The 26,906-nt window shown below is 38.8% G+C and overlaps 1 pseudogene; it reads left to right on the forward strand.

Moving 5' to 3' along the window:
• The window catches only part of LOC149139684 (glutamate synthase 1 [NADH], chloroplastic-like), a 33,500-nt pseudogene extending 7,264 nt beyond the window's left edge, over window positions 1-26,236 (forward strand).
• Window positions 26,237-26,906: the final 670 nt, after the last annotated feature.

Below are 26,906 nucleotides of genomic sequence, written 5' to 3' on the forward strand. Positions count from 1 at the left end.
AAATGCAGAAAATTGCCGTTAGTGTTGAGGCAAATTTGAATGACAAGAGAGCTAGAATGAAAGCTGAAAAGAAAGTCTCAATAAAGGAAGAAGCTTCTACCTCAGATCAGGTGCTATGCAAGGTAGAAAATATGATTGAAAGGTTAACACTTGATAAGCCTGAACCACAGATCCGGAATCCTAATTTCTGTGGACAGCAGCAACCTCAATTCAGGATCAAACAGCGTGAGCAGCGAGCACAAGAACCGACATCACAACAGCAGCAAGTAAAGACACCTCTTCAACATAATTTTGTTGGTCCCGAATCTGATGACGAAGACCATGTAATAGGGAAAGATAATCACTTCTTTACTCCTGATGAGATGCCCACTTTTATCACTGAAGATGATGAGTATGCAGAAAGTTCAGCTATACAGTAGGATGCATATTTTATCTTGGCAAATGACACAGCTCTTGAAGAGGAGTCAGATGAGTATCAGAGAGGGTATATGCATGCCTTGTCCGCCCAGCGGCATCAGTATTCATTAAGAAACAAAAATGTCCCCATCAATCCAATCCAGAAGAGAAAGGAAGGTCCAGCATCTAATAATGAGCCACCGGGTGCACCAAATAAAGGAAAAGAAGTTGCTGATCCTATGCCTAACAAATCTCTATCAGCAAATGAACGAGTCAATCAGCCCATTGTACTGAAAGATAAAGCTAAGAAGAAAAAGGTTCCAGCCAAATAGTTAGAGAAAACTTCCACTTTTAGTTTAGAAAATGAAATTTCTAAATTCAAGGTATCCATTCCCTTGACAGAGTTGATGAAGAACAACAGTTATAGAGGTCAGGTCACCAAAATTATGAATTTTGATCCAATGTCTGATATGGTGAGTGTGGAAGATGATCAACCTGAACTGATTTTTGGACCAGCATTGAATGGTGAGTCTCCAGACAGTGATGTGCCTCCTTTTTATATTAGTTTGAGAGTGCATGAGTTTGTGTTGCATAATGCTATGTTCGATTCCGACGCCTCCCACAATCTTATGCTGAAGGCTATCATGGAGAAGTTGGGTTTGGAGATTACCAGGAAATACCATGATCTCTATTCGTTTGATTCCAACGGGGTGAGATGTATTGGGCTTATTAAAGACTTGGTAGTTAGTTTGGATCAGATTCCTGCAAAGAACATTTTGATGGATGTGGTGGTGGCGGATATACCTCCTCGGTTTGGAATGCTTCTTTCCAGATCTTGGGGAGAAAAGATCAAAGGAAATATGCAGCTTGATTTCTCCTATGCAACGATTCCTGTGTTTGGCCAGATGAGAAAACTTTATCGGGAGCAGAAAATGAAATACAAGATTACCAGCAAGGAGAAACCAATTAATCATCCGATCAATTATGTACATACAGATTTAGAGTCTTTTGTTTTGTATTCAGATAGTTTCAATGAGATTGATAGTCAGTTAGTTGAAGCAGATGAGATTCCAGAAATAGCAGAGAATTTCAGAGAAGTTTTGAAGAAAGAAAGTCAAGAACAGGGCAATATCGTTCAGTGATCAGAAAAGGATAATGGACAGCAAGTAGTAAAATTACAGCAAATAGAATTTCAACACTTAGAAGAAGAGGAATATGGCCTGTGGACTATGGATTTTGATGGCGCAGTGGGAAATGATGGTGCTGGAATTGGAATTTGGGTATGCAGTCCTTTTTCTGCTCCAAACAAAGTGCCAAGTAATGTGCGGGTATGTTCTTACAAAATTGATTTTGATTGCTCAAACAATGAAGCTGAGTATGAGGCTTTGATTGCTGGCCTAAAGATCCTAAGAAAGCTGAATGCTAAGAGGATTGTTGTGTATGGTGACTCCGAATTAGTGATTAAGCAAGTTAAAGGCGAATATGAAGCACAACATCCTCGGATGCGGGCATACCGGAATGCTGTTCTAGACATTTTGAAGCTGTTTTCAGATTACACATTGACGTGTGTGCCTCGTATTCAAAATAGTATTGTTGATGCACTTGCTAAGGCAACGAGTAATTTGAAGATTCCTAAGAATTCAAGTAATACATTTGAAATTCATGTGAAACATTGTCCGACTGTCCCGGACAATCAGAGATATTGTGATCCGGATTTAAACAGGAACGCAACAGATTACAGAGATAACCATATACACAAAGATGCAGCGGAAATAATACTTCATTTCATTAATGGAAAATACTGAAATATGCTTACAACCAGAAATGGAAATAAACCAGCTAGGGCGATGGTAGCTTATCTATGAGAAGAGATGTGGTGGCTACATGCCTCTGAACTGTGTTACAATGAGGCTCGAAGGCCTATTTATTGTTGAGAAACAATGGAAAACCCTTAAAATTCCAAATCCTAACCCTAGAAGATGAAACACCAAACTGTGGGCCCCGTTTGGGTAAATTGGTACACCAACTTCCCAGGGTCGTAACTTTGGCATACGATCTCCGTTTGACGCGTACAATAGCTCGTTAGAAAGATCTATCCGAGCACTGCCACTTTGGGAGGCAACATCGATCCATGGACCCATGTTGCCCTAGATTTCCCAAAAAACGTCGTTTAGGGCCTCAAAACGGCTCCGGAAGTTCAGGACCCGAAAAACTGCTAAAAATAGTAAGTTGTGCTACAATTAAGGAAACTGAAAATGCTGAGAGAAATAATGGTGGGGGTCCAGGTGGACTTGGCAGGTGGCCACCAATATCCACCTGGATCATTCCTCCCCCCTTAGGAAGCAATGGTCCCCATTGCGTTGAGTTCCTCCATGAGATGAGGAAACTTTTGCTGAACTTGTTCCCTGGTGAGCCACTTGCCCTGCTGAAGGAGTTGGCCTGCTTTGACAACTCGATACAGTTGGATATTCTGTTGGCGAGTGTTCTTGATCTGTGTGCCCATGATCCGATCAGTTGCAGCTTGTTCCATGCAATCTGGATTTAATTCTGTGGGTGTGAGCTGTTCTGCAATGTCGGATGTGTCTAGCAATGGTGGAAAGTATGGCCGAAGGCGGTCCACATTGAACACTGGGTGCAGGCCAAGGAATGGGGGAATTCTGAGCTCAAATGCATTGTCTCCCATAGCCTTAGTAATGGTGTAAGGACCATATCGGAGTGGTCTCAGTTTCTGATAGGCTCCAGTAAGGCGTTCCTTTTGCAAATGCAACCAAACTTTGTCGCCCACTTGAAACTTGTGTGGCACCCGATGTTGATCATGTCGCTGCTTGTACTTGGCATTTGATTTCTCCAGAATGTCATGGACCTGCTGGCAAATATGTTGGATGCGCTCAATGAAGCTGGTGGCCTTATCTGTTTCGGACTGGACATGAGCTGAATTTATGTGATTAGCTGCAAGTGGCATGGCCACATCAATGGGGCATAGTGGCTGGAATCCCAAACCCACCTGAAAAGGGCTATGGCCAGTGGAGCTGTGAAGAGCTTGGTTGTAGCTGTGCTGAACATAGGGGAGGCTCTCGTCCCATGTGCGTGGATGCTTTGAGTTATACATGCGCAGAATGTGCACAATCATCCTATTGACAACCTCTGTCTGGCCATCAGTTTGAGGATGGAAGGCTGTGTCCAGCATTGACCAGAGACTGGACCAAAATGTGCTGAGAAACCGACTGTCCCAATCTGAGATGATAGACTGTGGGATCCCAAAGTGCACCCACACTCGTTCAAAGAAGAGTTTAGCAGTGGCTTCTGATGTGATATTCTTCTTGCAGGCCGCCATAATGGCCATCTTTGAGAACCTGGTATGTGTCTGGTATGTGTGGCCGAATTTTGGGTCACTTTTGTAGAGAAGTGGCCAATCAGAAGTCTCGTGCCCACAAGAGTTGAGCACGGTGGTTAACGCCATGATCGGTGGTCGATTGAGGCAATCTGCAACATTTTTGGTGCTGCCCTTCTTATACTTGATATTCAAGTGGAACTGTTGCAGGTATGTAGACCACTTCTGATGACGATCATTCTGCAATTTCCCTTGGGTCTGTATGAACTGCAGGGGTCGGTGGTCTGTGTGGATGACTGTTTCCTTCCCCAAAATGTAATGCTTCCATTGTCGGCAGGTCTGTACAATGGAATACATCTCTTTATCATAAGTGGGGTACTTCCGGACTGTGTCTGAAAGTGTTTCACTGTGATATGCCACTGGATGTCCATGTTGAGTAAGGACTGCCCCAATAGCATAGTCAGAGGCATCTGTCTCGACCTTGAATGGTTGTTGTAAATCTGGTAATGCGAGCACTGGTGCCGTGCAGAGGCGATCCTTCAACTCCATGAATGCCTTCTGTTGAGATTCCGACCAAAATAATTTTGCTTTCGCCCCTCCCTTGGTGACATGACTCAAGCGCCAAGTAATATGAAAAAACCCCAACACGAACTTGCGGTAGAAGTTGGCAAGACCCAGAAAGCTGCGGAGCTCTGTTAGAGTGGTTGGAGATGGCCAATCCCGAATGACTTGGATCTTGGCTGGATCGACATGCACCCCCTATTCATCAATGATGTATCCCAGATACTGAACCTGGGTCATGCCAAAAGTGCATTTCTCCAAATTGGCACATAGCTTGTGTTGCTGCAGTGTTTGGAGAATCTGTCGGATGTGATGGAGGTGCTCTTCCCAACTCTGGCTGAAGATCAAAATGTCATCCAAGTATACTACTACAAAGGAGTTGGTGAATGGCCGCAAGATGTCATCCATTAGCCTCATGAAGGTTGCAGGAGCATTCGTCAATCCGAAAGGCATAACCAACCATTCGAAAAGGCCCTCCTTGGATTTGAAGGCAGTATTCCACACATCAGAGGGTTCGATTGGTACCTGGTGATATCCTGACTTCAGATCGATCTTACTGAAATATTTCGCCCCCTTTAGTTGGTCCAGGAGGTCATCAATTCGCGGGATCGGGTACCTATTACAGACAGTGATATTGTTCAGCGCCCGATAGTCAATACAGAGTCTCCACGTCCCATCCTTCTCCTGTACCAACACGATCGGGCTCCCACAAGGCGATGAACTTGGACGGATGTGACCTTTCTGCAGGAGCTCCTGAATTTGCCTCTTGATTTCATTGTTCTCCAGAACAGAGTGCTGATAAATTGGTCCATTGGGTAGCGGCGCACCTGGGGTCAGATCGATGGAGTGCTTGACCTGACAGTGCAGAGGAACCCCTACAGGGGAGGTGAAGATGTCCTCGTACTCCTCCACAACCTTGTCCATCTGTAGTTGTCGTGCAGAGGGACCCCGTCTGGAGGCCACAACCACCGTCTTCTTCTTTCCTTGAGGGCGTATCATCAGGAAAACAAATTTCCTGGTTTTGGAAATGATCTTACTGCATTGTTTTGCAGTAATCAAAGAGATGGCGGTAGGTGGTGCTACCTCTGGTATCCTGTACAACTTATTTCCCAATGTAATAATAACAGCACGGGGCGTTGATTCATACACAGCATGTCGCTTCCACAAGTATGGCTGTCCTAATAATACATCACAAACTTCAAGGGGAGCAATGTCACACAATACCTCATCCGTGAAGGGCTTGATGTTGTATGGAAGGCGACACTGCTGGCTCACGCGAAGATCTCGTCCTTGGTGAAGCCACCCAATGGTGTATGGTTGTGGATGTGCTGTGGTCGGTAAGCCCAACCGCTTCACGACCTCTGCCGAAATGAGGTTCTTTTGACTCCCGCTATCAACAATGAACTGTATTGGGGAGCCCTTTACCCACATCTGGGAGTGGAAGAGACGCTCCTCCTCCTCTGGATCTTCGGGTTCATTTTTCTGGATCTTGGCGGTAGCAACAGTGGCGTTGGGATCTGCATCAATGATCTGCTTCCCTTTGTCATTCCCCTTATCGGGTTCTGACTCAGAGTCGGAACATGCATCTGATTCTGAAACCTTTAGCTCAGCCACCAGTGACTGCTTAGCCCAACACTCACTTGTGTTGTGGGTGGAGCTCTTATGGAACTCACACCATTTTCCCGTGTCCTTTTTCGGCTTCGCGGTGTTGTTCTTTGCTTGCAGCGTCGACGGGTTGTCTTGGGGTGTCTCACCTTGGCTTTGTCCTTTGTTCTGTGGTATAGGGGCACCTTTCCCCTGCTTTGGATTCGCAGATCCAAAGTCTCACTTCTTTTGTTTAAACTTCTGCTCGACCTTGACGGCATATCGGTATGCTGCGCCGAGCGAGGAGATGTTCAGGAATTGTATTTCTTCCTGGATGTACTTGTGCAGGCAGCCACGATATTTGAGTATCAAATGTTGCTCTGAATCCTTGATACCAAACTTTGTGCGAAGGGTATGGAAAATATTGGTGAACTCCGGCACGTCTTGGTCCCTTCCTTGCCGCAGCGTGGTCCACTTTATGTATTCATCCTCATAGCTTCCGACAGGGTAGTACTGCTCCTTGATGGCATCCCAGAATGAATTCCAGGTGGGTGCGGCTGAAAATAGTGAGCCAGTACTTTCATCCTTCTGCTCGCAGTAGGTTTCCCACCAGTCCTTGACGTGGGGGGCTGCTTTGAGAAGAGCGAAAACAATCTTTTCCTGACTCGAAAATTCATGAACAGAAAAATAACCCTCTAGCAGATTTAACCATTTATCTACAGCATCTGCGTCTATCTGACCCTTGAATATGGGGATTTCAAAACTAACTTGTACCTTAAAGGGCGTGGTGTTTCCAGAGTAGCTGCTGGAAGCCGATGCGTCGCTTCTGGGTAGCCGCTGAAGGATCTGGGCAAAGCTGTCCATCATCGCGTTCCGTTGTCGCTCGAGGGCTTCTTCGAGCAAGATTTTGATGGGATCTCCTGCCCCCTCGTCTTTCTTCTCATCCGCCATGGGAGGCCGTCGGGATTTCTGAGGCTGGTCTTGCAAAGGTTCGACCAGTTCAAGCCCTAACTCCTTATATCCCGACCTTGTTGGGGACATGCAAAGAAAAATAGAGAAAAAGCAGACCGCTCTGATACCACTGATCCGGATTTAAACAGGAACGCAACAGATTACAGAGATAACCATATACACAAAGATGCAGCGGAAATAATACTTCATTTCATTAATGGAAAATACTGAAATATGCTTACAACCAGAAATGGAAATAAACCAGCTAGGGCGATGGTAGCTTATCTCTGAGAAGAGATGTGGTGGCTACATGCCTCTGAACTGTGTTACAATGAGGCTCGAAGGCCTATTTATTGTTGAGAAACAATGGAAAAACCTTAACATTCCAAATCCTAACCCTAGAAGATGAAACGCCAAACTGTGGGCCCCGTTTGGGTAAATTGGTACACCAACTTCCCAGGGTCGTAACTTTGGCATACGATCTCCGTTTGACGCGTACAATAGCTCGTTAGAAAGATCTATCCGAGCACTGCCACTTTGGGAGGCAACATCGGTCCATGGACCCATGTTGCCCCAGATTTCCCAAAAAACGTCGTTTAGGGCCTCAAAACGGCTCCGGAAGTTCAGGACCCGAAAAACTGCTAAAAATAGTAAGTTGTGCTACAATTAAGGAAACTGAAAATGCTGAGAGAAATAATGGTGGGGGTCCAGGTGGACTTGGCAGGTGGCCACCAATATCCACCTGGATCATATTGGAAATTTTTTCAAGATGATGAGGAGATTGATGATTTTCTACAAAACAAAGGTAAGTTCAAAGATACCTCAATTGATGTACAGCATGATGATGGAAAAGATGATGTGCAAATCAATCAAATGGACGTATTGCAGCTCAAGGATAATGTGATTCATAAAGGCTTGATTCCTTTAGAAGAACTCTTTGATCATGATGACGTAGCCCGTAAACCAACATTGCAGCCAACGGAGAAGGGAGTCGAAGAGGTGAACATTGGAACAGCTGAACATCCGAAGATGGTAAGGCTGTCCAAAACATTGCCACCGAAGGTAAAGGCCAAATATATCAGTTTGTTGTCATCTTTTGCCGATGTGTTTGCTTGGGACTATTCTGATTTGAAAACATATGGCACCAATATAATTCAGCACACAATTCCTATTAAGCCTAATCAAAAACCTTTCAGACAGAAGTTAATAAGGCTTAATCCAAAATTGCTGCCATCAATTGAGAAGGAGATCAATCGGTTGTACAAATCAGGAATCATTGTTCCCATTCGTTTTTCTGATTGGATATCTAATCTGGTGCCCGTGCGAAAGAAGACAGGTGAGATTCGTTTGTTCATTGATTTTCAAAATCTCAAAAAAGTTTCATTGAAGGATAATTATCCGCTGCCAAAAATGGATCACATACTTCAGCAAGTAGTTGGAGCATCTCGAATGTCACTACTCGATGGTTATTCCGGATATAACCAAATTTTAGTCCATGAAGATGACCGAGACAAAACAACGTTCACCACTCCGTGGGGGACATTTCATTACGCAAAAATGCCTTTCGGTTTGAAGAACGCGGGTGCCACTTTTCAGTGGGCAATGGAGTGGCTTTCGCAAATGAGAATGATGTCTTCTTGGTTGTGTACCTGGATGATTTGACCGTGTTTTCCAAATCAGATGAAGAACACTTGTATCATTTGAAAATTGTCTTTCAAAAGTGCAGAAAATATGGTGTGTCGCTGAATCCTAAGAAGAGCTTGTTTGCCATGGAGGAAGGAAAACTACTTGGGCACATTATCTCAAAGGATGGCATCCGTATTGATCCAGCACATGTGGAAGCAATTCAGGAAATTGACCTGCCCCGGAATAAGAAGGAGATTCAATCGTTTAATGGTAAGATGAATTTTCTGCGTCGCTTTGTTCCTAATCTTGCTAAACATCTAAGGGAGATTACAGACATGCTTAAGAAGGACAACCAAGTGATGTGGACGAAAGAGGTTGTAAAATATTTCAATTTAGTAAAATTGGCTCTTTCTTCAGCTTCGGTTCTAATCAGCTCGGATTATACTCAAGATTTTATATTGTTTTCGTTTGCTTCGAAGCATACTATGGAAGTTGTGTTAATGCAGAAAAAAGATGAGCATGAGAGACCCATTGCTTTCTTCAGCCGGACTATAAGAGATGCTTCTTTGAAATACAACATTATTGAGAAGCAAGCTCTTGCACTTGTAAAAGCACTGAAAGATTTCCGTGTGTACATTCTGCATTCCCATATTTTAGCTTATGTTCCTAATGTTGTTGTCAAAGATGTTTTGGTCCAGACAGATCTTGAAGGAAGACGTGGCAAGTGGATAACAGCTTTGCTGGAGTATGATGTGGAGATAAGGCCCACAAAGCTTGTTAAAGGTCAGGGATTGGCGAAGTTGATAGCTGAATCAAATCTACACATCTTAGACATAAATCTGATCGTTGCTATGTCTGATGAAAATGAGGAAAGTTCGTCACTTCAGGTATCATAAATGTTTGTTCTTTCTCCATGGTATTCAGATATCATATATGTCCTTCAGAATTTGTCCGCGTCTTATGGCTAGAAACAAAGCTAGAACTCTTAAGTTAAAGGCTGCTAATTTTTGTATTTTGAATTCTGCACTTTATTGGAAAGATCCCGATGGCATTTTGTTAAATTGTTTGGTGGAAAAAGAAGTGAAGCAGATCATGGAGGATTTCCATAAAGGAGATTGTGGCGGTCACCTTTTTTGGAAAACAACGGCAAATAAAATTCTGAGGGTTGGATACTATTGGCCGACATTGTTTGCTGATGTGTTCAAGACTGTCAAGAGCTGTCATAACTGTCAGATTTTTGAAGGAAAGCAGAAATTACAGCCTTTGCCGCTTAAGCCCATTGAGGTGAGTGCCCCTTTTCAGCAGTGGGGGTTGGATTTCATTGGTGAAATTCATCCTGCTTCTTCAGGTCAGCATAGATGGATCCTCACGGCGACAGATTATTTCACGAAGTGGATCGAAGCAATTCCCACTAGGCAAGCTACGGATGTGGTAATAATTTCATTCCTTGAGAATAATATTTTGTCTCGTTTTGGTTGCCCGAATAAGCTAATCATTGATAACGCAGCAGCTTTCAAGTCAAAAAGGATGGTTGAGTTTTGTAGTAAATATCATATTACTTTGGGGCACTCAACCACTTATCATCCACAAGGCAATGGATTGGCGGAGTCTTCCAACAAATCTTTGGTTAATATCATTAAGAAGATGCTGGAAATCAACAAGAAGAGTTGGCATAAGAAGTTGGTCCATGCACTTTGGGCAGACCGTGTGAGTCAGAAGAAATCCATTGGTATGTCCCCCTTTGAGTTAGTTTATGGAGTTGATACAGTGTTCCCTACCTCTCTTGCAGCTCTGGTAGTCAAACTTCTTCAAGAGGCTGGTAGTGAAGAGGATCCAATGCAGAGAAGACTAAATCAAATGATCCACTTGCAGCAGACACAGGAAGATGTTTTTCAAAACACATTCAAGTTGCAGGAGAGAATTAAAAAGATTTATGACAGAAAAGGAAAGGTGGACACATTTCAGTTGGATGATGTGGTTTTAAAGTGGGATGCAAGGAATGAAGAAAAGGGCAAGCACGGTAAGTTTGAAAATCTCTGGAAAGGTCCTTTTAAAATTGCAGCATACTGGGGTTAGAATGCCTTTCTTTTGAAGGAGATGAACGGGGAAGATTGTCCAGGAGGGCCGGTCAATGGTTGGCTGCTCAAATGGTACCATTTCTGAGTTATTTCTTCTGTTTTCATTGTCCTTGTAAATACCATTTTATTTCAGTTTCATTGCAAGTGTGTGCTGGACCTTTTCTTCAGTCTGGGGCCCGAAGTGAAGGCTATAATTCTGAAGAAAGATTTCAGTTTTGAGTTCATTTTGTCAAGTCAGTTTTTCAGTCATTATAGTTTCATCATCGAGTCGTTTTAAGTCAAGTTTCAGTCAAATAAATTGAGTCAGAGTCTTGTATTGTTTGTCGAAATAATGACTCCATAGCCCAATGGATGAAGGCACTGTCTAGCTCTTCCAGAGATCTGCCGTTCTTGGCACCTCCAAGGAGCTACCATCCCCATTGGAGCTGATGTTAGAGTCGGTCTGGTCATCCCTCCGTCAGAGATCAAAACTCTTTTTTCATTTCATTTTTAGGTGTCTCGCTCGTTTCACTCAGTTGCATTCTGCTAGGGGCATGCCATAAACTCTGTCAGAAGGGATTTTGTCATTCATCCCCCTCATGCTTTGCACTACTGGCTCAGGTCTGTTCATCAAAATCTAGTTTTCATGTCTTTTGACCAGCAAGAGTTATTTTCAGTCACTAGGTCTAGGGTTTCACAAACTGTGTCTTCACAATGTCCAATAAATCCAGCAGGCTAGAGGGAGGTTCTTAATAAGTTTTCATTTCAAATATTTTCATCGTCATATGGACGGATTATGACTTTTCTTCAAAACTCTGTTTTGAAGACAAGTCGACGTTTCATTTTTGTAATAATTTTCAATTTTTTTCAGTTATTGAATTCTTCAGGCGCAACCCTAGTCTCCTTTTCCAAATTCCATGTCAGCTATTCCTACAAAAAATTGCCAAGAATTTCATCATTTCAACAAAAAAAAATCAAGGAGGAAACAAAAAGATAGAGTTGTATTAATTGTGAAAAAGTTTTGAAGAACCAAAAATCAAATCAATGTCTTTATAAAGGTTTTTCCATGAAGATCAATGTCATTATGCATGCCAAGGTCAAAGAAAAGCATTTCAAAGTGAATTGGGTGAGCAAGTGCGTGTTTTGGGGTGAAATTGCTTGCAACTAGCCGGCGCGGTGCACAGAATAGGTGGCACGACGCACTGGGAGAAATTGTCCAGTGTTATTCTGAATGGGCGCGGCGCACTGTGTATGTGGCGCGGCGCATAACCTGAAAGCCCGAAATTGTTTCAAATTTCACCAATTTTCTCATAACTTGCATGGATTTGCCAGGTAGTGTTGCTATGTTGATATTTCATCCAGTTTTGTGATTAGTGATGGTGGTTTATGGATGACAATGGGTGAACACATATATCAAACCCTCCTTCTATAAACATTAGCAAACTTGCTGTCAAGGTTTCAGAACTCACTGTTTTGCCACCAAAATCATTTCTCCTTCCCATTGTTCCCTTGTCTTCACCAATCCCTAATTCCCTATCACCTAAGTTCATTATTCCCTTCTCCTACATGATCTGTCCTAAATCCTCCAACCTCACACCTCAAACCCTATACAACAATCCCAAACCCTAAACCCTATTCCCATACATAAATCCCTCAAACCCTCTCCCATATTTCCCTATCAAATTTCTCCCAATAATTCCCATTCCTCACTATTATTTCCCCTTCCTAATAGTCCCTGTTTCATTTGTTTTTTCCCTTTGCTGGCAGACTTTGCACTCTAAAGAGAAGTTAAACAGTTTTCATACATTAGCATCTTCATCTTCAAGGCAGTTTGAAAAAACAGCAGTCATGGCATCTGAGCATTCATCGGACTATGAAGTGGAAACCCAAAGTGACTCACCCTTGGAAGAACAGGCACCCCGGAGGCCTCATAAAGGTGGCAGACATGTTAGAGAAGAACCGAACACCCTTACAGAATTGCAGGCCTGCCCTCTTGCCATGTTTTGTTTTTAGCATCAATCATGCTATGAGTTTTCTCAAAAGGTGGCTAGTGTTCAATTTCATCATGAGGTGGCTCGTCTTTTTGTGCTGCACTTACATGGAGATCAAGCTACCTTAGCCGGTGTCACCTTCACACTTACGCCAGAATCTGTCTCATTAGAAACCGGCATACCGAACATTGGAGAACCATGGAACAAGAAGAAGAAGATTGATCGACAACATTATGAGCCATACATTAAAACCAGTTTCTTGAGGCAGCTCAAGAGAGTGTTCCCATTCCGATATCTGAAAGATGAATATGCTCCACTAATGAAGTTGATCATGAAATATTTCAGCTGTGAGGGACGGTTCTCTCGTCTCTATGCTTATCACATCAGGTTGCTCATGCATTTCACCAGGGTACGGATGATGAACATTCCGTATTTCTTTTGCCGGAACATAGAGAGGATGACCACACTTGTGCAGCATAAAACCCCTCAGCAGCAACTTAACAGTGTCTATCATTTTGCTCTTATTAAGATTTTGGTGGTTCATCAGCTTGGAGTACAGGGCATCACTTGGGATGATTTCATCTCTCGTGACTTCTTCAGAGCTTCACAGGGATTATCAGAGGTTAAGCATGAAGGTGGACCTTCTCATCAGTATGAGCACCATGAGACTGCTAGTGTGTCGGTATTCATCACATATCAGAGAGGCACCAGACATTTGTTTGCAGTGGCAAAGCGAGTGTTATCTCCACCCGGGGTGGGAGGGGCCTCGCTTCCTCCATCAGCATCACAGGTACAGGACAAAGACAAGAGGCCAATGCAGGATGAGGGGCCTTCAAGTGAAAGAGAGACTGACTTCATTCTCATTCATGATGATGATACAGATACGGGCCCACAAAGTGCCAAGCTTAGGGAGATCATCCAGGAGCAGCAAACAAAGATCCAAGCCTTATCTCTTGATTTGGAGAGAGCTAAGTGGACCATGAAGTACTTGGAGCAGAGGAACAAATAGCTTGAGGATCAGCAAGCAATCATGGAGCTACAAAACATTCGCGAGAATCGCCAGGCTGCACAAAGGAGAAGAATTGAGCTCACGCCATTGGAGCAAGAGATTAATGAGGATCGAGAGGCCAATATCGAGAGAGTTAACATGCACTTAGAGAGGCTGTTGGACAAGGCTGAGAAAGACCATGCATTTCTGAGACACATGGCTTTCCACTACATGGCACGAAACAAGGTCTGCAAAGCCCGAATTAGGAATTTAAAGGCAAAATTGAGAAAGGCAATAAAGAAGCAAAAGAGGCAAAGGGAGCTCAATCGTCTTCAAATATTAGCCAAAGCCTCTTTAGCCCATCATAACACTTAATGAAGAAGCTCCAGCCCAAATTTCAAGAAATTTGGGCATTTTTGGTATTTTTGTACAAAAAACAAGGTTTTTCTCCCTGTGCGCCGCGCCATGTGGCGCGCGCTTATGATAGGAGGATCCAAATGCAATTTTTTTTATATTTTTGGATTTTTCATGAAAAATCATGACTGCTGGTGCATGGCAAATAATTTTGGGCAAGTTTAGAGTCCTCAGGAGGTCAAAAACACCCTAAAAATGACCTCTCTGCCCCTAATTTCACACACAGGAAGCAGTCTTGGGAGATTGAGGTTTTGGAGGTTCAAATGGGAACCAAATTCATAAATTACACTTGGGTTGGAAACTAGACAGGCAGGTATTTCCAACAAGCACACTTGGGCTCAATTTTGACTTCAGGAAGTGCCTCAAACTCAGTCTCAAAGTGGTGCGACGCACAGAGGATTTTTGCTCAGTTTTTCACCTTCCAGCTCAGAAATTCGGCCAGTTTGAATAGTTTTGCTTTGTGATGTTATTTTTGATCTATCTTGATGTAATTGGATAAACATGATGTATTTTTGGCACTTATTTACTTGTTCTAGAGGATTCATTTAATGAATGTCAGTTTCCTACCTAATAGAGGCAAGTTGTTTTGATTGCCTAGATTTTAGTGCTTTGTTTAGAATTGGTTGAAACAACTCCTAGAATGATGAGCTCGACCCCTAGAGGCAAGGGAATGGGTTGGGATAGTTATATCATGTAATTTCTAAGTCATTTTCAGGGTTGTACACTTGGGATTGCTTTGGCATATCATTGTACATTCTATCTCTGCATTTTTGGCTAAGGAAAGACCAGGGTTTTGCAGCACTGTTTGGGATTCATGTGGCTTTATGTTTTGATGGTGTGCTTCTATGAGTAATTGTAAGTTCATTAGTGTTATGTGTATCATTTTCCTGCTTCTTCTTCTGAATTTGAACAAATGAGTGATTAAGGTAGAATCCATAACTGCTATGCTCTGCCTTTGAATTTGTTTAAATTTTCATGTTTTCATATGTTTAAGGAGAATTCTTGAGACTCTCTTGCTCTCCTTAGCTCCTCACTAGTCCGATCTATTCATTCACTCACTTTAAAGCATCAAAACGATTGCCTTCCTTGCCCCAATCAGAACTCTGCAGAAACTGTGCCTCATCCCCGAGCCCGATTTGCCTTTCCCTGTTTCCAACACAAAACCCTCAAAAACTCAAATCAAATCTTTTGCACTTAATACATAGCCTAAGATTAGATTTTATTACAGTCATCTCGAGCCCCATCGATTATATTTTGCCGAGATTGACCCGGAGAGAGCCCTCTCCTGTCCTCGTAGGGCTAGCTACGAGGGTGAGCGTGGTTTGATGTGGACCTAGAACCTTGTCTTTTCAGCCTGAGACAAATCTAGGCTCTAACACCCCGCACCCTATATAAGTGTTTATTTTAGCCAACCATGGCTTACCCAAAATAAGAAGGTAACCACTGAGCCTGTTCATTATGTCCAAGACAATGAAATTAGCGGGGTACTCCCATGAATCAATTGACACAACTATATTTTCCAATGTTCCTTTCGGATATACAGTTGAGGTATATACTCACTGAAAAATAGTGGGAGTATGCCTCAAAGTCAACTAAAGTTCAATCTCAACATAGTGTCCTTGATCATGAAATTAATGGTTACTCCATGGTCGATCCGAGTTTTGGTAATGTGAGTATCATTTATATAGACAATCACAACAAGACTTATGGGGTCAACATACTTAGGATGTGTAGCCTTCCTCATCATGATACCAAAAAGTTGTCCCATACATGAATGGTAGAAGGATTTATTTTCTTTATGCATGGCCCTTTGATGAAAGAATCCTTGATGGAATTATTGTAGCTAGGTATTTATTTGATGGCCTGAAGAAGGTAGATATTTACATAAATATTTTTAATCCCGTCCAACAGAGTGGTTGTAGCTTTATAAGGCTTCTTATCTTCCAATCTTTGTGGAAATGGTGGGATAGGAGATGAAATCATTGTTGCATGTTTTTATTCTACATTATCTTCCTCCTCTTGATCTTTGGTTGCCCCTTGGGGTTCAACACTTTCATAGTGTTCAATAATGATAGGAGGTGGAGGATTATAAGTTGTTTTTACTTGAAATGAGGTGGACATCATTGATTTCAACCAATATCAGTGAGTAATTCTAAAAATTGGAAGAATTGTTGTTGTATATAGGTTGGGCCTACCTATTATTTGGCTTAGTTGTAGGATGGGTTGGTATTTGTGGATCTCTTGGTGATTGTTGTTGGCTATAATTTTGAGGAGTCATTGCAACATAAAGCATTATAGGTGGAGGTATGCGACCTCATTGCTGTAGTTGTTCTTGGGGTCTTCATCCTGCTAGTGGATAGGGGTTGAAGAATTAAATAGTTTTGTGGAACTGAAAAGAAGTACCCTGGCTTGACTGCATTTAAGGGTTTTCCCTCAAGAAATAGAGTTTATTTGGTAGTGAGGCTTGCTAAATAGGGATGCATTTTGACTGTTTATACTGATTTCCATAAGGAGCATAATATGGATGGTTGTAGGATTTTTGGAAAGGCCTAGAGGGTCATATTATTGTCTTATTCATAAAGAACAAAAGTTCTATGGGTTCTTCTGGATGTTCACCTCTCAATGCTACCTTTAGGGGAGGTAGAAATGGACATTTATCTGTAACATGTTGATCAATAATTATCTCACAAATATCAATGGTATTTAAAGGCTATGTATTCTTATCATGTTTCTTTCTACATCTAGGATAGAAAATGGCCAAAGCCTTCTCTATTTCATATTCAACTGCATCTTATCCATTTGCATTGTAAGAGAATGCAAAAATGCTAGTCTTCATATCCTCTAACATATTCCCCAAATTGGATATGGAAATAGGTGGTGTAGCTCTTTTTTTTTTTTGAACCACATTCCATTCCTCACAACCTTATTCACTGGGCACTGGCTTTAACATTTATCCCCTGCTCTACTGCTGCCAATTGAGGTCAAATACCTTAGAATGAAGATTCCTCTGTATGAGGGATAAAAAGAAGAAACATAGCATAATATTTCCCATGAAATGATCATTAAAACTCTTCCAAAGGGGCCTGACATATAACCATTGAAGAAACAGTTTGCATGCAAATGTTTGCTTAAATATCTCTATTAAAATATATCATATTTAAACAACAAGCTTTAGTAATTTTCATTGTATGCTGGTCCAAAGTTATCTTGGTAAAGGATTGATGCTTGGAAAAAGCACATTCAATGTTCTATAAATAATTTTGAAGATCAAAATTTGAATTTTATATTCTTTGCCAACAATAATTTCACTAGATAAGGTTGCACATAAACTGTTCGAAGAAATGTGTAAATGAATTCTTTAAATATTTGCACAACACTCTTCATTTTATTTTGAATTTACCTTAGATCTATTTACTAGAGGCCACAACTATCAATCAATCATACATTTGTGTGCATTTCCAGAAATATATGGGGATGTTTGATAACTGTTTGTTGAAACACCTAAAGAAAACCACAAACGCCCCCCCCCCCCCCCCCCACCCCACCCGCCAACTATATTACAACCATCATGAAAATGTTCGTATGCTAATCTTGAGTGGCATAGATGAGAGATGATAACTCTATTTGTCACCATAAGATATTCTATTTTCTTTACGTTTAAAGGAGTGATTTAACAAGAATAAAATACATATATAGATATAGCACCAAGGTCACCATGAAATTATGTGTATAACTAATAGGGTATTGAGTTGTATCACATTTGTTTGAAGAAAATTGTGTATGAAAAATTTATATCTGCTTAGCACCCTTTACTATGGTTTTGGCATGCTTACTTTGATACCATAATTATAGGTTGGTTAATCCTATTTATAACTGGGAATGAAAATATGATTTGTTCTTTGTTCAAATATTTTGTATCTTGTTTATGAAAGGAAGTTTGCATTTACCCACATCTAAGATGAATATCTCGAAAATGCGTATCTCTTTAGAAATTATTGAAAGCATTATATGTCTCTGGAAACATTACTTATTATTAGCAACCTTCGAACCTTCTTACATAGTCGTCATTGCTACATTGGATGAATGTTATATGATTATTGTGGTTTAAGGTCCATAAATAACGCAATTCTTTAATTAATTATATGTGTTGATGAAATAGATGATTGTAATAATACACCAGAAAACTTGTGTCATCTTCATGTCTCATGAATAAATCCTCAATTTATCATTTGAAGCTATAATCTTGGAAGAGTCTTGGAATTTAGGTTTGTGATGTTAAAATGGAATATCCCCATGAGCATGTTTCTCAAGGATTCTATAACATAAAACAAACTTGGTGATTAAAATGTTGGTATTTTTCTACCCCTTTTAGTAATGCAAGGAGTTGACACCTTTTGGTTGTTGTGTGTCATAGCAAGAGTCTCATCCATAGGGTTGACTTGTATTCATTTGAGAAGACTGGGAAGTGGAATCCTAGGTGACAGTGGGTCCCCTTTCGTGTTTCCATTGATTTATTCTTAGCATTGACCTTGCATATCTCTTAGGTCAAATTAAGAGGTAACACTGGGTAAGTATATTTGTTCACCAGTCTTCAATATTTTTCCTATAATAGTCCATTTTCTTCTTCATTTCACTAAAATTATGGCTCAATCATCAAGGACAACTAGAAAAGGGCAAAAGAAAGGAGGATTACCCCCACTGATGTTGTCCCCCCTCCATTTTCATTAGAGTCTACTAATGTTCCATTTGCTAAAAATGGGGTTGCAAAAGCGACTTCAAATGTTGTTTTTTTTTTTTGTCTTAACAAGGCAGTAGGCTCAAGAGAAAAAGCATCCATTGTGGAAGTATGTCACAAGACATCAAGGGCCCAAGAATAAGTCAAACGAAGGAGGGAATGTTTTTTGGGCATGTAGCTTTTTCCATAGTAAATTTAAGAGAACCTACTTCTGAGTTAAGGGTGATCCTCTCAAGGTTTCATCATCCACATCAGCAGATGCATAAATTGGATTGCATATAGTGGAGGAGGATAGAAGAGGGAGCAGTGGAAGTGATGTTGATTTTTACGACAATGACATGGAGAACTATTGTAAGTCATGATCTATGATATTCTTCCATCAATGGTTCTAGTATCTACCCTATTTTGTATTTTCCATTGGTGTTCCCACTTATAGTCATAGTGACTCAATATTTACGTAGTTTGTGATTTTATCATCATTTATATAGTACTAGTTGTATGATTGAATTTGTATCATCATCAAGTAAATGTTTTAGTTTATAAATTCTTAAAAAAATGAATCTTTGTTGATATTTCATCTTTGTATGTTTTAATGCACTAATTTGTTATATATATATATATATATATATATATATATATATATATATATATATATATATGTTGTGTCCTTTGTGTCCTATTTCTAGGGTTGTTTTATCTCGTTTCAGATTCTCATATTTCCATGTCATCATGTTAGGCGACTTGGGAAATATGAAATAGAATTATGCACTTGTGGAATTCAACAATATAATGATCAACTTTTTTAATGGATTTTTCCTAAGACTCTGCCATTGGATTCTTAACTCACATTCATGTCGCTAGGTGGAACTTCTTCCAAAGTATTCAACTACATTCTTCCTAATTGAGGATGAAAAGTATTCCTTGGTGCCTTCTCCACTAGCAAAAACATTTCAATCATAACAAGGCACAACTTCTCATCTTTAGCCTAGCAAATGAGATTTTCTAGGAGTTGAAAAACCATGGAAATTCAATATATATTTCTAAATTCAAAATTTAATTATCAATATTTTTTATTTCATATTTCCATCAAAAGGTTGATTGCCAACATCATCTCTAATTTAAGTATACATTGTTGGATGAAAGAGGAGTTTGCTAACATTGATGCTAAAGTAATAGGGTTGGTTCCTCTAGATGAAATATAAGGAATTTTGGCATACCAAGTTCAGTTACTACGTAGGATATTTACAAAGTGTTGCTGCAGGGATATGAAAGCCATCATTTAGATGAGCACTTTTGTACTCTCCTTGATTGTAAGTTAGAGATCCTACAAACCATCTAATTTGGTTATCCTCCTTTCAGGTAAGGATGGGATTCCTTGACCCTCTCTTCTACAATATTCCATGTATATACATCTTATCTTTGAGCCCTCCTCTCTCTTCTTATTTTGCCTTGTACTTGCTTCTAGTGCAGACCATCAACCAAGTGTACTGGTGACTTTTCTTCAAGAACTTGAGTGATCTGATTAGGACTATTTGACAAGGAACTTGAACCTCTGAGATACAAAATGATTTGGACTTTAATGTGCATGTGTTCTGTAAACTTATGACTTTTCTATTCAATTTTCAAGTGCTTTTAACTTGTGGCTTAAATTTGTTATGCAAAGTATTACAAAACTAAGTTTCTCTGTGTCTAATATTTTCCTTTTTATTTTAGTCTATAGAGCTAGAATCATATCAGATATAAGGAATTATAACAAACCACAACTTTTCTGCTTCAATGAATCTTATATTATAGCAAACCAAAACTTTTATGCTTGAATGAAGCCTAGATTACAACAAACCATAACTTTTATGCTTGTATAACACTTTTTGGATATGTGTATATGTGCATGTGGTTTTTGGTTATTGGAATCCCAACAATTGTAGAATTTGAAAGGCCAAATATACCCGACCATTTTGCTTCCTTTATTGCAACTGTATAGTGAGTCTTTTTTATATTCCATCTTTTGGCCTTTATACCTTTTTAGAACTTTATTTTAGCAAGGGTGTGTTACAAGTTCTATGACCTCACAATGTTGAATAACATGTCTTTTAATTTCCATGAAGTGGGTCTTGTGACTTTGTCCCCTCTGAAATATTGGGATTATGATCTTATAACAAGATAACGAGGGACTATGTTGTGCTCACATGTATACTTTTTTCGATGAAGTAGAACAATTTGATTAGTTGAATTGCACTATTGTGGAGGAATTAAATATGCAAGGAAGATAAAATATAACATGTTCAGGTGTTTTAAGAATTCTTACAATGATCTAAGAATTTAGCATGCCTTTGGATATCCTAGAAGGAGATGGATTGGGCATTCTAGTTGAAGATTAGAAGGCTTTGTTCATGAAATTTATATGTAGTTCTATCAACTAATCTGTGCAAAATGAATTTCATAATTTACGCTTAAATACTAGTAGGGATTTTTTTTTTTACATGAAATGCATAGGCATAAATTTCATCTAAAATGTAGACTATAATTTGATGTTCCTATTTTGGATGTCTAGACTCTGGAGGCTTCTTTGAGTATTATCTTTCTTCTCAATCCCTCTTTTCTTGGACCACACACAATTTCCAATGTTTGTTAGCCTGAACAACGAAATGTACATCTCCTAAAAGGACTGTCAACCAAAGTTGGTCAAAACCATTTGCCTTCCTCTGAACCAAATGTTGGGGGCCTTTGCATGTTGTAAGGTTTCATGTTCAAGATATGATGTTTGTAGTGTTGGAAGGTGAGAAAGACATATCTAACTATTTTGATGGATTTTGCTGCAGAATCCTAATCCAGGAGCTAGAATCAACATAAAGTTGGTCTCTGAAGTTGGATATGGAGTGATAGCAAGTGGTGTAGTAAAGGGCCATGCAAATCATGTATTTATTTCAGGACATGATGGTGGTATTGGAGCATCTCGTTGGAAAAGAATAAAAAATGTTGGGCTACCATGGGAACTTGGGCTAGCAGAGACTCATCAAAGATTGGTGGCTAATGACTTGTGTGGTCATACAGTTCTACAAACAGATGGTCAACTAAAAATCAGGAAGATATGTTGTCATAGCTGCTCTCCTTGGTGCATAAGAGTTTGATTTTAGTACATCACCCCTTATTAGTATGGGTTGCATCATGATGCACAAATGTCATAGAAGAACATGTCTGGTTGGTATTGCTACTCAAGATCCTATTTTAAGGGAAAAATTTGTAGGAGAACTAGAACATGTCATTAATTTATTCTTCATGCTTGCCGAAGAGGTTTGTGAACTTATGTTTGAGATGGGTTTCAAAATTGTCAAGGAGATGGTCAACCATACATATATGATAGATATGGATAAAGAGGTTGTAGATAGTAATGAGAAGCTTTAAAATATCAATATTTCTTTGCTACTTCGACCTGCAGTGGAGATTCTCCCAGAAGTTGCTCAATATTGTGTTCAGGCCCAGGATTATGGTCTGGATATGGCCTTGGACCAAGATTTGATCACAATTTCAAACGAAACTATAGAGAAAGGTATACGTACTTACATGGAGATGCCCATAAGGAATGTTAATAGAGCTTTTGGTACAATGCCTAGCCATGAAGTTACAAAAAGATACAATATGATGGGTTTCCCACATACATGATTCATGTAAAATAACAGGCAGTGCAGGTTAGAGCCTTGGGGCATTCCTTTCTTCAGGTGTTACCCTAGAGTTGGAAGGGGACATAAGTTATTATGTTTGTAAGGGTTTATCAAGAGGCAATATCATGGTTTACCCTCCTAGAAGAAGCCAGTTTGATCCTAAAGAAAACATTGTCATTGGGAATGTTGCTCTATATGGGGAAATAAGTGTATAATCATACTTCAATGGTATGGAAACAGAGAGGTTTTTCATGGGGAATTTAGGTGCGAAATTAGTAGTTGAAGGAGCAAGAGATCATGGATGTGAATACATGGCTGGTGGAATTGTGGTCATCTTGGGAGAAACTAGGAGGAATTTTGCAGCTGGAATGAGTGGAGGTATTGCCTATGCTCTTAATGTTGATGGAAAATTTGATTCAAGATGAAATCTCGAGTTGTTAGACCTTGAAAATGTTGAAGAGGAAGATGATGTCATGACATTGAAGATGATGATACAACAACACCAACGTCACTCTAAGAATTAGCTGGCAAGAGAATTCCTTGCTAATTTTGAATCTTTCCTCCCAAAGTTTGTGAGAATATTAACACGATACTATAAAATAGTGTTGCAAGAAATGAAGGCTAAGAATACTGTGAAGGAAGCAGAGGAGGCTGAATAGATGAATAAATATTCATTTAAGGAATTGAAGAGGATGGAAAAACTTTCTTCAAATCAACATAAAAAAATGTCAAGGCTTACAAGGTACATTTTCATGTAATTCAACTAGTTTTTTATTTATTTTGATTTCAATTGTATAACATGTATATCATCATCAAATATTAAACCCATTGTATAAAATCCTCGACTCTTTCAATTGATTTGACTATGTCATCAAATATTAAGTTGTATAGATGTTGAGTGTGATGGCTTTGTGATGGGGTTAACATTTCTATCTAGTTTAGCAAAGTGAACAAAAGTGGTGGCATAGAGACCTACAAAAATAGATAATGTAGTTAAGCACCATGGCTTTCTGATGTATGAGAGTGAGAGTCTTTCATATAGAGATGTTGCATAATAGATAAATGATTGGAAAGAAGTGGTTGAGGAAAATAAGCCAGGGCCACTATTGAAGACACAATCAGTTAGGTGTATGAATTGTGGAACCCACTTTTGTCATCAAGTTAAAGTCGATACATCATTTATTTGCCCCTAATTATTTATTAAAATATCAAGTGAAACATAAAGTAGCTATAAAATTAAACTTCATATGTTATAACTCATATTCATTGTCTGAGTGTTTGCCTTTTTGTATATTGCAAAGCTTCTTAATTGCATTCCTTGTTCTTGTATTTTTTTTTGTTTTTCTAGCTGTACACTTGTTTATATTCTGAACGTGTGAAACCTTTTCCTCCATGCAGGATAATAGTGGATGTATTGGGAACAAAATACTTGAGTGGAATGAATTAGTTCACCAAGGGCGTTGGAAAGAAGTATTGGACCGACTGGTGGAAACGAATAATTTTCCAGAATTCACTAGACGTGTATGCCCTGCCCCTTGTGAAGGTTTGTGTGTACTAGGAATGATTGAAAATCTAGTATCTATTAAAATTATTCAATGTGCCATCGTTGATAAATCTTTTTAATAAGGTTAGATGGTTCCATGTCCACCTGAGAAGAGGACATGGTATATGTCCTTCCTTTATAATTCTTAATGCCATTCTTATGATGCTTATCATTTTGAAAATAATCTATGTATTTTCTATGATGTGGTGAACTAGATCTTGATATGGATGGGCCATTGGGTGTAGGAAGAAAGTTGTTATAGTGGGCAGTGGGCCAACTAGTTTGGTTGCTCCTGATCAGCTTAATAAAGCTCATGGGAACTTTGTCACTGTTTATGAACATGATAATTGAATTGGAGGTATGATGATGTATGGAGTTCCTAATATGAAAAAAAACTTGATGCTATCTAATGATGTGTTGATTTGATGGTAGAAGAAGGTGTTGATTTTGTTATGAATGCAAATGTCGGAGTTGACTCTCTTTTCTCTGTGGAGAAACTTTGCGTTGAAAATGATGCTCTTGTTTTGGCATGTGGTGCAACAAAACCAAGACACACTTTCTATATTTTATTTCAATTCATATTTTTCCCATAGGAGTCTAGGCCCTTGCTTTATTGTGTGTGTGTGTGTGTGTGTGTATATATGTACACACACACACACACACACACACATATGTATATATACACACACACACACACACATATATATATATATATATATATATATATATATATATATATATATATATATATATATGTATATATATATATATATATATATATATATATGTATGTATACATATATATATATGTATATATATATATATATACATCACACACATATATATATATATATATATATATATATATATATATATATATATATATATATATATATATATATATATATATATATATATATATATATATATATATATATATATATATATATATATATATATATATATATGTATACATATATATATATATATATATATATATGTATATATATATATATATATATATATATATATATATATATATATATATATATCTATATATATATATCTATATCTATATCTATATCTATATATATATATATATATATATATATATATATATATATATATATATATATATATATATATTAAAGAGATCTCTATGCCTGGTCGTGAATTAATGGGAATACATTTTTCTATGGACTCATGGAATTCCTTCATTCAAATACCAAGAGTTTGTTGGACAATGGATTGCAAGATCGAAATTTTATTTCTGCAAAAGGGAAAAGGGTGGTTTCCATTGGAGGAGGAGACATTGGAACTGATTGTATAAAAACAACCATAAGACATGGATGTAGCAATGTTGTGAATTTGGATCTCCTTCCACAACCCCCCAATTCTCGTGCTCCTGGGAATCTTTGGCCTCAGGTTTGTCTTTGTTCATATTCATCTAAATAAAAATTAGTTATCTATTATTTTCTAGCATGTTGTATCCTAGTACAATTCCATGATTATGGATCTTTGGTCACTTTTTGGTAGTGGCCTAAGGTTTTTCTAGTAGATTATTGCCATCAGGAAGCTATTACCAAGTTTGCTAAAGATCCCAATTCATATGAAGTGTTGAAAAAAAGGTTTATATATGATGACAATGGAAATGATGAAAGGATTGAATTGATCAAGGTCAAATGAGAAAAAGATGAGAGTGGAAAGTTCCAGTTGAAAGTGATGGAGGGCACAAAGGAGATTATAGAAGAAAAACTTGTTTTTTAGTAATGAGATTTCTTGGACTAGAACAAGTAAGCTATATTTTTCTAAGAATCAAAGTTTCTACTAAGGTGATATAAAGCTTCAAATTTTTATTGATAAGCACAATGTATTGATTTAGGTCCAATCTGAATTTAGTTGACAACATTCATTGTTGGACTGTGTTTTCTTCTTTGGAAATTTGAGTAATTCAGTGATATTGTAGCCTTCCCAATCCATAACATTGAATACACATCTTTTAAACATTAATATTATGTTTCTAAAAAATACTAGACGTACACACCATATTTTCTAGAATTTCTCCATTTATGCCCTCACTCTAATTTCAGTTATTTTATTTGGTTTGACAGATTGCAGAGAAGCTTGATATGGGAAGGAATAGCAGGTCAAATTTGAAAGCCAACTTTAGTGATTTTGCAACAAGTGTTGATGGTGTTTTTGTTGCTAGTGAATGTAGACGTGGATAATCACTATTTGTTTGGGCCACTGCTGAAGCGAGACTAACAGCTGCCCAAATAAATAAATTTGTGATGAAGGAAGACCAATTGATTACAACTTGTGAAGATAGAGTGGAGGATAAGGATAAACACCCAATGCTCACTTTCAAAACATAAGTTCCCCCTTAGAAACTTGTTGTAAAAAGTCATAATCCCAAGAAAAATGGAAAAAACATGCTGAACAAACCACTCACATGCCTTGTTATTGAAGTTGTGAAATGAATCAAAGATCAAGTGCTCTACTTCAAGTGTCTCACATTGTTATTCATTAATATTAACAAGGAGGCTATTTTGGAAGAATTAACTGCCTGGTCCAAGGCCTTTGTGATGGAAAAATGGTCTATACAAGACATTTTAGTCCCAATGGACATTTCATCCTTAACATTTATATCCAATTTTTTGCCTATGTACACTGGCTATGATGTTGATGTTTAAAATCCATAATTATACCCTTGGAGGAGTGCATATGCAGTTTTCTAGTCCTTTTTCTTGACACGACACCTGAATTTTTTCACAAGATTCTGCATGGTGATAGATGTTTACTAGTGCTGAAGGAGAAATGAATCTTTGAGTGTATGGAGGTAGTTGACAGGAGAAATTTAGAAAAATTATTTAAATAATGGATAACTTCTCTGTTTGAATGATAGATCCAAGGACTCAAGATGTGCATGAACATAACTCCTGGTCTTACAACCATTGTGCAGGTTTGGTGTTTTTCTATATTTTTTGATATGTTATTTTATAGTATACTATTTGATTTGTTTTTTTAATAACTTTCTTGGAAAAAAAATACAAGGCATGAGGAGTCACGC

The sequence above is a fragment of the Pinus tabuliformis genome, chromosome X (genome assembly GCF_031772625.1).
Source record: "Pinus tabuliformis cultivar Carrire ecotype Pingquan chromosome X, CPIR1, whole genome shotgun sequence".
Classification (NCBI taxonomy): domain Eukaryota; kingdom Viridiplantae; phylum Streptophyta; class Pinopsida; order Pinales; family Pinaceae; genus Pinus; species Pinus tabuliformis.